Source organism: Rutidosis leptorrhynchoides, chromosome 11, assembly GCF_046630445.1.
Source record: "Rutidosis leptorrhynchoides isolate AG116_Rl617_1_P2 chromosome 11, CSIRO_AGI_Rlap_v1, whole genome shotgun sequence".
Lineage (NCBI taxonomy): Eukaryota > Viridiplantae > Streptophyta > Magnoliopsida > Asterales > Asteraceae > Rutidosis > Rutidosis leptorrhynchoides.
In genome coordinates, this window is record NC_092343.1 from 155,310,998 (window position 1) to 155,324,819 (window position 13,822).

Consider the following 13,822-nt stretch of genomic DNA (forward strand, 5'->3'; position numbering starts at 1 on the left):
CTGAATTGCGTACAAATGAGAATCCTTGCCACATATATAAAGATCACACCAAAAATAAGGCTAATCACTAGAATATACTAGAATATGGCCCTTATAAAGATGGGCTTACATCATAATACAAGATATAATATGGGCTAACATCCCCCCGCAGTTGGAGCGGGAGTCGAGCGAACGCTCAAACTGGCGCGAAAGTCATCAAACAGAGCAGCAGGTAAGCCTTTGGTGAAGATATCGGCATACTGGTAGCGCGAGGGCACGTGGAGGACACGAACGTGACCTTTCGTAACAAGATCGGGAACAAAGTGTATGTCAATCACTACTACAAAAATCGTTAATTAGACGTGCTAAAAATGCTTATTAGACGTGTTTTTCAACACGTCTAGATGTGACAGCACTAATTGCTTATGACATATAGTGCGGTCCCGTGAACACGTCTAAAAAACTCAATTAGACGTGTCAACACGTCTAAAAAGTAGTGTATTTAGACGTGTTCCTCTTTTTTGTCAATTAGACGTGTTCCAGGAACACGCCTAATTGGTTAAATTAATAACAATTAGACGTGTTATCGATTAGACGTGTTATCAATTAAACGTGTTCCGGTAAATGTTAACCCTGGTTAAAATCTTAGATATTTTAAATAATACCCGCCAAATACCAGAGATACTTCAATCTCTCCGGCGCCAGATAAATTAAAATCTCAAATATTTTAAATAATACCCGCCAAATACCAAGTGCACCAAATATACGAAATTAAATTTACTACAGAACCAAACTTTATATATACATATCTTTAAAGTATTTACAAAAAGGTCATGAATGTAATTTACAATGGAGGAACTCTAAACTAAAAACAGTAGCTAATGGTAGCCATCCAACATGTCATCCCTCTGCAATCAGTCCCCTCCAGCGGGTGAAATAAATGTCAAGCATGCAGTTGTTCCTCCATGTGAGTGCCAACGGTGGTGTGAAATCATGCAGCCTCACAATTGCTGCATCCGAACCTGCTGCTCCAACCTGAAAAGGGTATTTTATTATAGTTAGTATTGTTAGTAAGGACATCCTAATGTTTGTATAGCTAATGAACTATTCCATCAGGTAGTGGAAGTAAATGAGTATCACTACATGTGTTGAGAAAGTTAAGCATAACAAACAATGGGCAGTCCTCCAAGATTCCAAACAGACATTTACTTGAAACAGTTTATGGCTATAAAAAAGTCTTGTTTAGAAGTGTAAATATGTACCTTAAATTGTCTTGAGGCTATCATCCATGTGAACGAAACTGTTCGAACGAAGGAGCAGTTGCAGCTGCACATATTAAAGGACCAAAATTAGGAATTTGGTTACCGTCCTGCAACATTTAGTAAATTAATAGAGAACTTGGTGCAGGAAAAACAATAACATATAGAACATTTTGCGTTTAAACAATTGCACACTATGAACACATATAAAAGGCATACGTGTAACTGCAAACATTAATGCATTAATACATATACATATAAAGAATAAATGAAGAATCTTACTCTACTTGGGCAAAATTTGAAGATATCCAAAACACCTGCAACAAATGAAACGTCCATTAGGTATACGAAGACAAAAGTTTCAGTTAGAATTCATTAAAAAACTTGCAGTTATATTTCATGAATGAAACCTCAACAAAAGCTATTAATATTGCAGACAATTAAGGCACGTGTGTGAGCTGCAATCAGGTACGTCTGTAATGCGCGGAGCGTGTAACAGGCTGCAATCACACCCCTAGCGGGGCTGGAATCAGGCACGCGTGCATGATGAAATCCGGTACCTGTACAGGCTTCATTTACGGTTAGTTTGATTTGTCAGAAAAAAACATGTAGGTTGTTAGAAATGGTTAGGCAACGATGATAAACATGAGACACCCATATTTATAAAGCTACTAATGAGTATTTTCTTTTGATGAGATAGATTATTATGAACAAGGTCCAAAGCCTAAATTCATAAAGCAATAACTTATTAATAAATTCAGATTACATTATAGATAACATGAACAAATTAGCGAAAAAACAAAATATCATAGCACGATTTTACCACATCCGCGAGGACCCAAAAGCAATATTGAATTATTACATACCTCAGTTACCGAACTTGATACTATATATTTCAAGTTACTGAAATTTGTTAATAAATTCAATAAGACAATACTAATAAATTTCTGAATATACTAAAGACATGGAGATACCAACGCAAATGATAACAGGCCACCCAAATGACCACATCGAGGAAAACGAAACACAAAAACAGGAACATCGAAGATTAAAAAAAAGTAAGAGCGGAAATTTAAATCCCACAGTACCTGGAAATGGCACAAATGATCGATTGTGACGACCCGGAAATTTCCGACCAAATTTAAACTTAACCTTTATATGTTTCTGACACGATAAGCAGAATTTGTAATGTTGAATCTCAAAAAGTTTAGAACTACATTCATGTAATCAATTACCCTTTGACCGTGTTCGACGATTCACGAACAATTATGTGTATATAGATATGTATATATAATATATAATATTAACTGAAAACATTAACAAAGTATAAGATATATGATACTTTACATAAACATATTTGTTTCGATATATTTATCGACAGAATTAAGAGATAATATCAAATGATTGAATTATCAGATACATTATGATATGATTACGGACATATGTTATGAGGTCCACTGTGATTTAAGAAATCTATTTTTTTTTGACAACTCATTACTTAATCAGTATGATAAAGATAACGATATTTATATTTTATTTTATTAAATATATATATATATATATATATATATATATATATATATATATATATATATATATATATATAACGATTTAAATTAATATTATATATATTTTTATACGCGTATTATACGTACATAGTTTTATACTTTTACTATACTTTAACTTTACCTTTACTTTACTTTTACTTTACTTTAACTTTAATAATTCATACTTTAATAATTCACTTTAATAATTCATACTTTAATAATTCATACTTTAATAATTCACTTTAATAATTCATACTTTAATAATTCACTTTAATAATTCATACTTTAATAATTCACTTTAATAATTCATACTTTAATAATTCACTTTAATAATTCATACTTTAATAATTCACTTTAATAATTCAAAAATCTATTATAAATAGAATTCAATAGGTATCATTATTTCATAGAAACTTGAAAATATATTTCTCTAAACTCTCTCAATCGAATTACATATATATATATATATATATATATATATATATATATATACATATATATATATATATATATATATATATATATATATATGTATATATATATATATTTACTTAGTATTATTTCAAGATATTGTTAGTATACATAAAATACTACGACGGAGTTATATTCAGAAAATTTCAAAATAAGTTTTCAAATGGGATAGAGCTAAGGAAATTATGGGTTATAGCTATGAAGGTTATGAGTATTGATCGAGGGTATTGCTCGTGAGGTCAACCTAACGTTTATCATTTTCGTTGCGTCTACGTACTTTCCTGCAATATTGAATCACAATATTGATACGTGAGCATTCATATCTTATCTTTTATATATTAATAGTGTATCCCTGACTAGTGCTCGAGTATATATGATTATGCATGTTTGTATGCTTAGTTTCGTCGTTAAATAGTTTATGATAAATCACGAATTTGATACATATGCTACTGAGATAAGTTATATGATATGCATGTCGTTGAAAATCTGAAGAAAAAATTAATAACTTTTCATTTAGAAATCGTGTGGTTTCGATGAATGGACTAAAAGATATGGTCAACTGAATTATCATTAATTTTAATATTATTATTAAAACGATTATTATAACTGTTATCAGTTGATGTTATTACTAAAATTATCTTTATTACTAAAAATTAATATTTTTATTGAAACTATCATTTTATTATTTTTATCATTATTATTATTATCAATATTATTTTATCAAATAAATATGCGTACAAAGATATTTTTACCACACGTAATGTAATTACATTAATAATACATACCACTATATTTTTATGATATTAAGTGAATTTTATAAATTTTATTATTTGAGATATATAAAAGTATATTTTTATCATATATGAATTTTAATATAAATTTTTATTTATTAATAAATGACTTGTATTATTTAGTATAATAAGATCTGATAAATATATTTAAATATATAAAACTACTATATATAAGTTATATAATAAACATGTATAGATTTTGGAAGTCATTTTGGGTCAAGTTAACTTTTGTTGACTTTTGCATGTCGGTCTCGAGCATTAGGATTGTGATACACTACAACTTGACCTAAATTGTTAGACAGATATTGACCAACATATAAATATATATACTTAATATAGGTTCGTGAATCGAGACAAACACTGCACTTGTTCAGTGCCGTCATATACATAATTGCTACGAAATACAGTATTGTGAGTTTCATTTTCTCCCTTTTATATATATTTTTGGGACTGAGAATACATGCGCTGTTTTTATAAATGTTTTACGAAATAGGCACAAGTACTAAAACTAATTCTACGTGGGTTTAAACCAGAAATATACCCTTAGCTTGGTAACATTAAACTACTTGTCTATGTACGGTAGGCGCGAATCCTAAAGATAGATCTATTGGGCCTGACAAACCCCATCCTGACTATGAGATGCTTTAGTACTTCGAGGTTATTTTAAACACACATGATCTGGTGTACTTCAGAGGGTAAAACATGAACGTTAAAGCTTGTTACCGGGTGCCTACAACTTATAGAATACTTTTATACACTTGCGAGTGTACGGATATTTATAGAAACTGAAATCTTGTGGTCTATTACTATTACGGAAATGATGGATTATGATAAACTAATGAACTCACCAACCTTTTGGTTGACACTTTAAAGCATGTTTATTCTCAGATATTAAAGAATTCTTCCGCTGTGCATTAGCTCATTTTAAGGATATTACTTGGAGTCATTCAAGACATACTTTGAAAGACGTTGCATTCGAGTCGTTGAGTTCATCAAGATTAATATTAAGTCAATTATAGTTGGATGTAATATGAAATGGTATGCATGCCGTCAATTTTTGATGTAAAGAAAGTTTGTCTTTTAAAAACGAATGCAATGTTTGTAAAACGTATCATATAGAGGTCAAATACCTCGCGATGTAATCAACTATTTTGAATCGTTTATAATGTATATGAACGGGTCCTTTCAGTTGGTATCAGAGCGGTGGTCTTAGCGAACCAGGTCTTGCATTAGTGTGTCTAACTGATAGTTGTTAAGATGCATTAGTGAGTCTGGACTTCGACCGTGTCTGCATGTCAAAAGTTTTGCTTATCATTTTTAGTCGAAAATCATCTACTTACCATCCTTAGGAAATTACTTGCTTATAATTCTTAAGTCTAGACGCGTTTTCCTACATTTATTGCATAATAGTGTATAGACGAATTCTTATCTTAGCATATCTGTTACTGTGAACTTTGACTGACATCTTTCAAAGATTCCTCCGTAATTTATGGGATTTTGGTATTATATATACATATGTAAATTATATATTGAAGAATACCAAATCTAAATTCTACAATCTATTTCTTACCAAAAAAAAAATTCTTTCCCTGATCATACAAGATGGATCCCTCAACCAGTTCGAGTTCCTCGGATTCCGAAAGCTATGCCGATATGGATTTCCACATGAGCTCCGAAAGCAGCGTGACCGGAATGGTTCAGCCAATTAGCCATCATCTATTCTGGATGAATTGGGGATGGGTTCGTAATCTACTTAACCATTGGAGACAAGAAGAAGGCGATCCCTTTCATCCACCACATTGCCCTCTTGGCAATGAACCTGAAGCACTTACCGGCGAACCTGTCCGAAACACCATTTTCTCTCTCATTTCCAGAGTATCTCGTCATGATTATATACTACACCAAATTCTAGATCTTATTTATCCGCTCGTCCGAACCGACAATCACCCCGGTGTAATAGAAGAAGTCAACGAGCTTCGCGCTCGGGTAGTGGCTTTGGAGAATATGGTGCAAAGGTTACAAACACCAGCAGTAGCACCAGCAGCATAACCAGTACCACCATCAACAACATCAACAGTACCATTACCACCACCAACAACAACCGCATCGCAAACCTCAACTTCACAATCTGTCCCACGAGCATCGACGTCATACGCCATGTAGATACCAAGGAATACCACAACGATGAAGTATTGATTCATAGCTTCATTGGGGAAACATTCTACGGCGATTATGTAATTTCTAAAGTTTAGAAATTATCTATCTTAGCCTTAACCTTAAATCAAATGAGTTTAATTTAATATTAACTCATTAAATCAATATTACATCTGAAGAAATATACACATATATATTTCCATAAAGACTGTAATAAAATTCTTTTGTACAAAATATTAATTGTGAAATTTTTTTTTTAACGGGTAGGTAATACCCGAGAGATATATAAATTCACAATTAATATGTTACATTCTTCGAATCTGATTCAGCAAATCATCCATTATACTCCCTACTTTCACAACAATATGCATTCTTTTATAGAAATCAAAACAACCATACTCATTCAAAATCTAATTACATATTCTGATTTTGAAATCTCAGAATTCGATTCAAGATATAACCGAAATCATCACTCTTAGATTCCTACATCTTTCAAAACTATACTTTGACTTCAAAACTGTCCTAGAACCTCATTTCTATTCATGGAACTCACAAAAATATTTGTATCATTCAAAATCTTAGAACATCATATGCATATTAACAATTACAATATGTGTTCAAACACTTCAAAATTCCTAAAGACATGCGAGATGATGATCCAACCACATATTACCCACTGTCATGCATCTGAAAAGCTCTCGAAACCAAAGTAATAGTTTAACACGTATCCGTGTCAGATCCTTTGATATTTATTACCAAATATAATTTTTCAATCTCTTTCCAAAATAGACAGTTTTGTCACAGCTCCAGCAAATGACCTTCATTTGTTTATACGAATAAACCTTATTATAACAATTACCCCTTCATCATTGTTACCGGGGAACCTTTCATATCTCGCCACATTAGCAGTAAACTTATCAACAACTTCATTAACCTTCGACTTAAGCCTCTCCGAAAAGCCACTATACTTATTCATTAAAACCCCATCATGTACTCACCTACATCCTGTAACAATAATTGTCACACCAACTACTGGGAATTAGCAATCAGTATTTTGAATTTTGCGACAATTTTACATCAAAAGTTATACATATAACGTCTATCTCCTAGACTTACATAATCCGAATGTGAATTTTCTGAAAAACATCCCAAACTATGAACTAGTTCGCCGAAATTGGAAAAATGCTGATGAAGCAGCAAAAACTGTAAATGACTTTAACAGTCAAAAGTTTGATGATAAAGAATAGTATGGTGGTAAAGCTGAGAAAAAGAGAAGGTTTGAAACTGGAAAACTGATTGAGCAGACCATGAAGGAGGCTGTGGACAAATCACAGACTAAACCTGCCTTCAAAGGATCCAAATGATTCAGTGTCTACTGAAATCGTTAGCAAACACCTTACTTCTTATTCTAAACCTTCACAGACAAATCTTCTTCATCATCCATATTATTGTATCTTTTATTATAATATCTTCGATATTCCTGAAGATATTTTCACAACTATTCTTATCCGATATCTTTTATCGCTTCTCAATATCTGCGTTACAACATAAAAAGAAACTGTGTTAGTTTCTAAATTTAAAAAAAAAATTGAATTTAAAATAGGAATGTTTTTGAAGTAGTGTTGGGAACTGAAGCATGAGTTAGTATAATATAATGACACTTGATCAACGTGATTATATTACAGTAAGTCATGCTGAGTTTCTAATGGAACGTGATGATTCACAGAACATACCGTCATCATGTACTGTTTACACGACTCTTACATTCTACCCAATTTTCAAACATATTAAGAACATATCATCTTGATAGCTCTATATTTTCGGATATTCTGGTAATTTGCCAAATCAAGATCTTGCCATTACGATTTTCTTCTTGGAACATTAACTATGTTCATCCAAAAATTCATATCTACGAATTCTGGACTATTATCCGCTTGACTTAAGATCGGGAAGAGAAAACGAAAGCATGAAGCTCCGAAATATAATGGAGAAAAAGCCCGATAACAACCCCGAAATTACAAACCGTGTATATAAATGCGTATAGCAATATAAAGACACGGGAGAATGAAAAACACAATAACCCCAAGGTAATGGTAGAAGAAAATAACTTCCTCCGGTGGTAGATGAAAAAGAAGAATGACAGATATGAAAGTTAAAAGTATATCAAGAATCAATACTGGATGAAGCATATTAACGACTGCTTTAAAGTATGAATTGGGGAGAAAGACTAGAAGGTGTGAGCTGTGGAAATAAAGAAACGAAGGGGTGGAATTATAATAAAATATCAGACAGAGAAATCGAGACAGATTATCGCATTTAATCAAAGAAGATCCTGATTTCCTTAATCGCCGAAGAACCAAATCTTATTGCAAAGATATTCTTTAAATCCCATGAATTCCGGAAATCAATCATAACTACGTCATCGGTTAAAACGAATATACGTTTACTCATTTCACTCTCTTGCGATAGCTTCACTTATACTCTTCGCGTAATCAAATTGTTTTATCTATATTACTCAATGATGATAAAACTCTATTTATCAACTCATATTCGTCATGAAAACATTTTTATAGTTAGCCATGACGACCTCGATCAAATTTCGGGACGAAATTTCTTTAACGGGTAGGTACTGTGACGACCCGGAAATTTCCGACCAAATTTAAACTTAACCTTTATATGTTTATGACACGATAAGCAGAATTTGTAATGTTGAATCTCAAAAAGTTTAGAACTACATTCATGTAATCAATAACCTTTGACCGTGTTCGACGATTCACGAACAATTATGTGTATATAGATATGTATATATAATATATAATATTAACTGAAAACATTAACAAAGTATTAGATATATGATACTTTACATAAACATATTTGTTTCGATATATTTATCGACAGAATTAAGAGATAATATCAAATGATTGAATTATCAGATACATTATGATATGATTACGGGCATATGTTATGAGGTCCACTGTGATTTAAGAAATCTATTTTTTTTTTTGACAACTCATTACTTAACCAGTATGATAAAGATAACGATATTTATATTTTATTTTATTAAATATATATATATATATATATATATATATATATATATATATATATATATATAACGATTTAAATTAATATTATATATATTTTTATACGCGTATTATACGTACATAGTTTTATACTTTTACTATACTTTAACTTTACCTTTACTTTACTTTTACTTTACTTTAACTTTAATAATTCATACTTTAATAATTCATACTTTAATAATTCATACTTTAATAATTCATACTTTAATAATTCATACTTTAATAATTCACTTTAATAATTCATACTTTAATAATTCACTTTAATAATTCATACTTTAATAATTCACTTTAATAATTCATACTTTAATAATTCACTTTAATAATTCAAAAATCTATTATAAATAGAATTCAATAGGTACCATTATTTCATAGAAACTTGAAAATATATTTCTCTAAACTCTCTCAATCGAATTACATATATATATATATATATATATATATATATATATTTACTTAGTATTATTTCAAGATATTGTTAGTATACATAAAATACTACGACGGAGTTATATTCAGAAGATTTCAAAATAAGTTTTCAAATGGGATAGAGCTAAGGAAATTATGGGTTATAGCTATGAAGGTTATGGGTATTGATCGAGGGTATTGCTCGTGAGGTCAACCTAACGTTTATCATTTTTGTTGCGTCTACGTACTTTCCTGCAATATTGAATCACAATATTGATACGTGAGCATTCATATCTTATCTTTTATATATTAATAGTGTATCCCTGACTAGTGCTCGAGTATATATGATTATGCATGTTTGTATGCTTAGTTTCGTCGTTAAATAGTTTATGATAAATCACGAATTTGATACATATGCTACTGAGATAAGTTATATGATATGCATGTCGTTGAAAATCTGAAGAAAAAATTAATAACTTTTCATTTAGAAATCGTGTGGTTTCGATGAATGGACTAAAAGATATGGTCAACTGAATTATCATTAATTTTAATATTATTATTAAAACGATTATTATAACTGTTATCAGTTGATGTTATTACTAAAATTATCTTTATTACTAAAAATTAATATTTTTATTGAAACTATCATTTTATTATTTTTATCATTATTATTATTATCAATATTATTTTATCAAATAAATATGCGTACAAAGATATTTTTACCACACGTAATGTAATTACATTAATAATACATACCACTATATTTTTATGATATTAAGTGAATTTTATAAATTTTATTATTTGAGATATATAAAAGTATATTTTTATCATATATGAATTTTAATATAAATTTTTATTTATTAATAAATGACTTGTATTATTTAGTATAATAAGATCTGATAAATATATTTAAATATATAAAACTACTATATATAAGTTATATAATAAACATGTATAGATTTTGGAAGTCATTTTGGGTCAAGTTAACTTTTGTTGACTTTTGCATGTCGGTCTCGAGCATTAGGATTGTGATACACTACGACTTGACCTAAATTGTTAGACAGATATTGACCAACATATAAATATATATACTTAATATAGGTTCGTGAATCCGAGACAAACAATGCACTTGTTCAGTGCCGTCATATACATAATTGCTACGAAATACAGTATTGTGAGTTTCATTTGCTCCCTTTTATATATATTTTTGGGACTGAGAATACATGCGCTGTTTTTATAAATGTTTTACGAAATAGGCACAAGTACTAAAACTAATTCTACGTGGGTTTAAACCAGAAATATACCCTTAGCTTGGTAACATTAAACTACTTGTCTATGTACGGTAGGCGCGAATCCTAAAGATAGATCTATTGGGCCTGACAAACCCCATCCTGACTATGAGATGCTTTAGTACTTCGAGGTTATTTTAAACACACCTGATCTGGTGTACTTCAGAGGGTAAAACATGAACGTTAAAGCTTGTTACCGGGTGCCTACAACTTATAGAATACTTTTATACACTTGCGAGTGTACGGATATTTATAGAAACTGAAATCTTGTTGTCTATTACTATTACGGAAATGATGGATTATGATAAACTAATGAACTCACCAACCTTTTGGTTGACACTTTAAAGCATGTTTATTCTCAGATATTAAAGAATTCTTCCGCTGTGCATTAGCTCATTTTAAAGATATTACTTGGAGTCATTCAAGACATACTTTGAAAGACGTTGCATTCGAGTCGTTGAGTTCATCAAGATTAATATTAAGTCAATTATAGTTGGATGTAATATGAAATGGTATGCATGCCGTCAATTTTTGATGTAAAGAAAGTTTGTCTTTTAAAAACGAATGCAATGTTTGTAAAACGTATCATATAGAGGTCAAATACCTCGCGATGTAATCAACTATTGTGAATCGTTTATAATGTATATGAACGGGTCCTTTCATCGATGTATAAAGAAATCGCCAAAAACACTGATAAACAATCGAACCATTAAGATGATGTCACAAAAATTCAAAAATAAAGGGAAAAAAAGAACGCATAAACCGTAAATGAAGACACAATAATACAGATTAATGAATTGAAGATATATATCACGACAGAGTAACAACAATCTTTTGAAAAAAAAAAGTTAACTTATGAAGACAAACTATGATAGCAAAACCAATGCTTCCTTTCTGGTACTATCTGTTCAAATAACTAATTAGTAATTAGTAATGACTAAGAACAAAATTTCAAACAATGGAAACTGTTAAACACAAAAGGAATAGAAATTAAACCTAACCTTTCGCCATGTAAAAGTTAATCCTTCTAACTTGACTTTTAAAATCAACTAAACACATGTTCTATATCTATATGATATGCTAACTTAATGATTTAAAACCTAGAAACACGAAAAACACCGTAAAACCGGATTTACGCCGTCGTAGTAACACCGCGGGCTGTTTTGGGTTAGTTAATTAAAAACTATGATAAACTTTGATTTAAAAGTTGTTATTCTGGGAAAATGATTTTTATTATGAACATGAAACTATATCCAAAAATTATGGTTAAATTCAAAGTGGAAGTATGTTTTCTAAAATGGTCATCTAGACGTCGTTCTTTCGACTGAAATGACTACCTTTACAAAAACGACTTGTAACTTATTTTCCGACTATAAACCTATACTTTTTCTGTTTAGATTCATAAAATAGAGTTCAATATGAAACCATAGCAATTTGATTCACTCAAAACGGATTTAAAATGAAGAAGTTATGGGTAAAACAAGATTGGATAATTTTTCTCATTTTAGCTACGTGAAAATTGGTAACAAATCTATTCCAACCATAACTTAATTAACTTGTATTGTATATTATGTAATCTTGAGATACCATAGACACGTATACAATGTTTCGACCTATCATGTCGACACATCTATATATATTTCGGAACAACCATAGACACTCTATATGTGAATGTTGGAGTTAGCTATACAGGGTTGAGGTTGATTCCAAAATATATATAGTTTGAGTTGTGATCAATACTGAGATACGTATACACTGGGTCGTGGATTGATTCAAGATAATATTTATCGATTTATTTCTGTACATCTAACTGTGGACAACTAGTTGTAGGTTACTAACGAGGACAGCTGACTTAATAAACTTAAAACATCAAAATATATTAAAAGTGTTGTAAATATATTTTGAACATACTTTGATATATATATATATATATATTGTTATAGGTTCGTGAATCAACCAGTGGCCAAGTCTTACTTCCCGACTAAGTAAAAATCTGTGAAAGTGAGTTATAGTCCCACTTTTAAAATCTAATATTTTTGGGATGAGAATACATGCAGGTTTTATAAATGATTTACAAAATAGACACAAGTACGTGAAACTACATTCTATGGTTGAATTATCGGAATCGAATATGCCCCTTTTTATTAAGTCTGGTAATCTAAGAATTAGGGAACAGACACCCTAATTGACGCGAATCCTAAAGATAGATCTATTGGGCCTAACAAACCCCATCCAAAGTACCGGATGCTTTAGTACTTCGAAATTTATATCGTATCCGAAGGGTGTCCCGGAATGATGGGGATATTCTTATATATGCATCTTGTTAATGTCGGTTACCAGGTGTTCACCATATGAATGATTTTTATCTCTATGTATGGGATGTGTATTGAAATATGAAATCTTGTGGTCTATTGTTACGATTTGATATATATAGGTTAAACCTATAACTCACCAACATTTTTGTTGACGTTTAAAGCATGTTTATTCTCAGTTGAATACTAAGAGCTTCCGCTGTTGCATACTAAAAAAAGGACAAGATTTGGAGTCCATGTTTGTATGATATTGTGTAAAAACTGCATTCAAGAAACTTATTTCGTTGTAACATATTTATATTATAAACCATTATGTAATGGTCGCGTGTAAACATGATATTTTAGATTATCATTATTTGATAATCTACGTAAAGCTTTTTTGTGACGACCCGAAAATTTTCGACCAAATTTAAACTTAATCCTTATATGTTTTCGACACGATAAGCAAAGTCTGCATGTTGAGTCTCGAAAACTTTGGAACTATGTTAATATATTCAATTGACATTTGACTGTTCTCTACGATTCACGAACAACT

General features: G+C 30.5%; 1 long non-coding RNA gene across 1 annotated transcript in view; it reads right to left on the reverse strand.

Annotated features, from left to right (window-relative positions):
* Nucleotides 1-1,241: 1,241 nt before the first annotated feature.
* LOC139877876 (uncharacterized) overlaps nucleotides 1,242-13,822 on the reverse strand; it is a 38,259-nt gene continuing 25,678 nt past the window's right edge. Inside the window, exons 3-4 of the long non-coding RNA XR_011768814.1 lie at nucleotides 1,521-1,798; nucleotides 1,242-1,305 (exon numbers count right to left, since the gene is read on the reverse strand). This is a non-coding gene — a long non-coding RNA (uncharacterized lncRNA). The remainder of the gene's footprint in view (nucleotides 1,306-1,520; nucleotides 1,799-13,822) is intronic.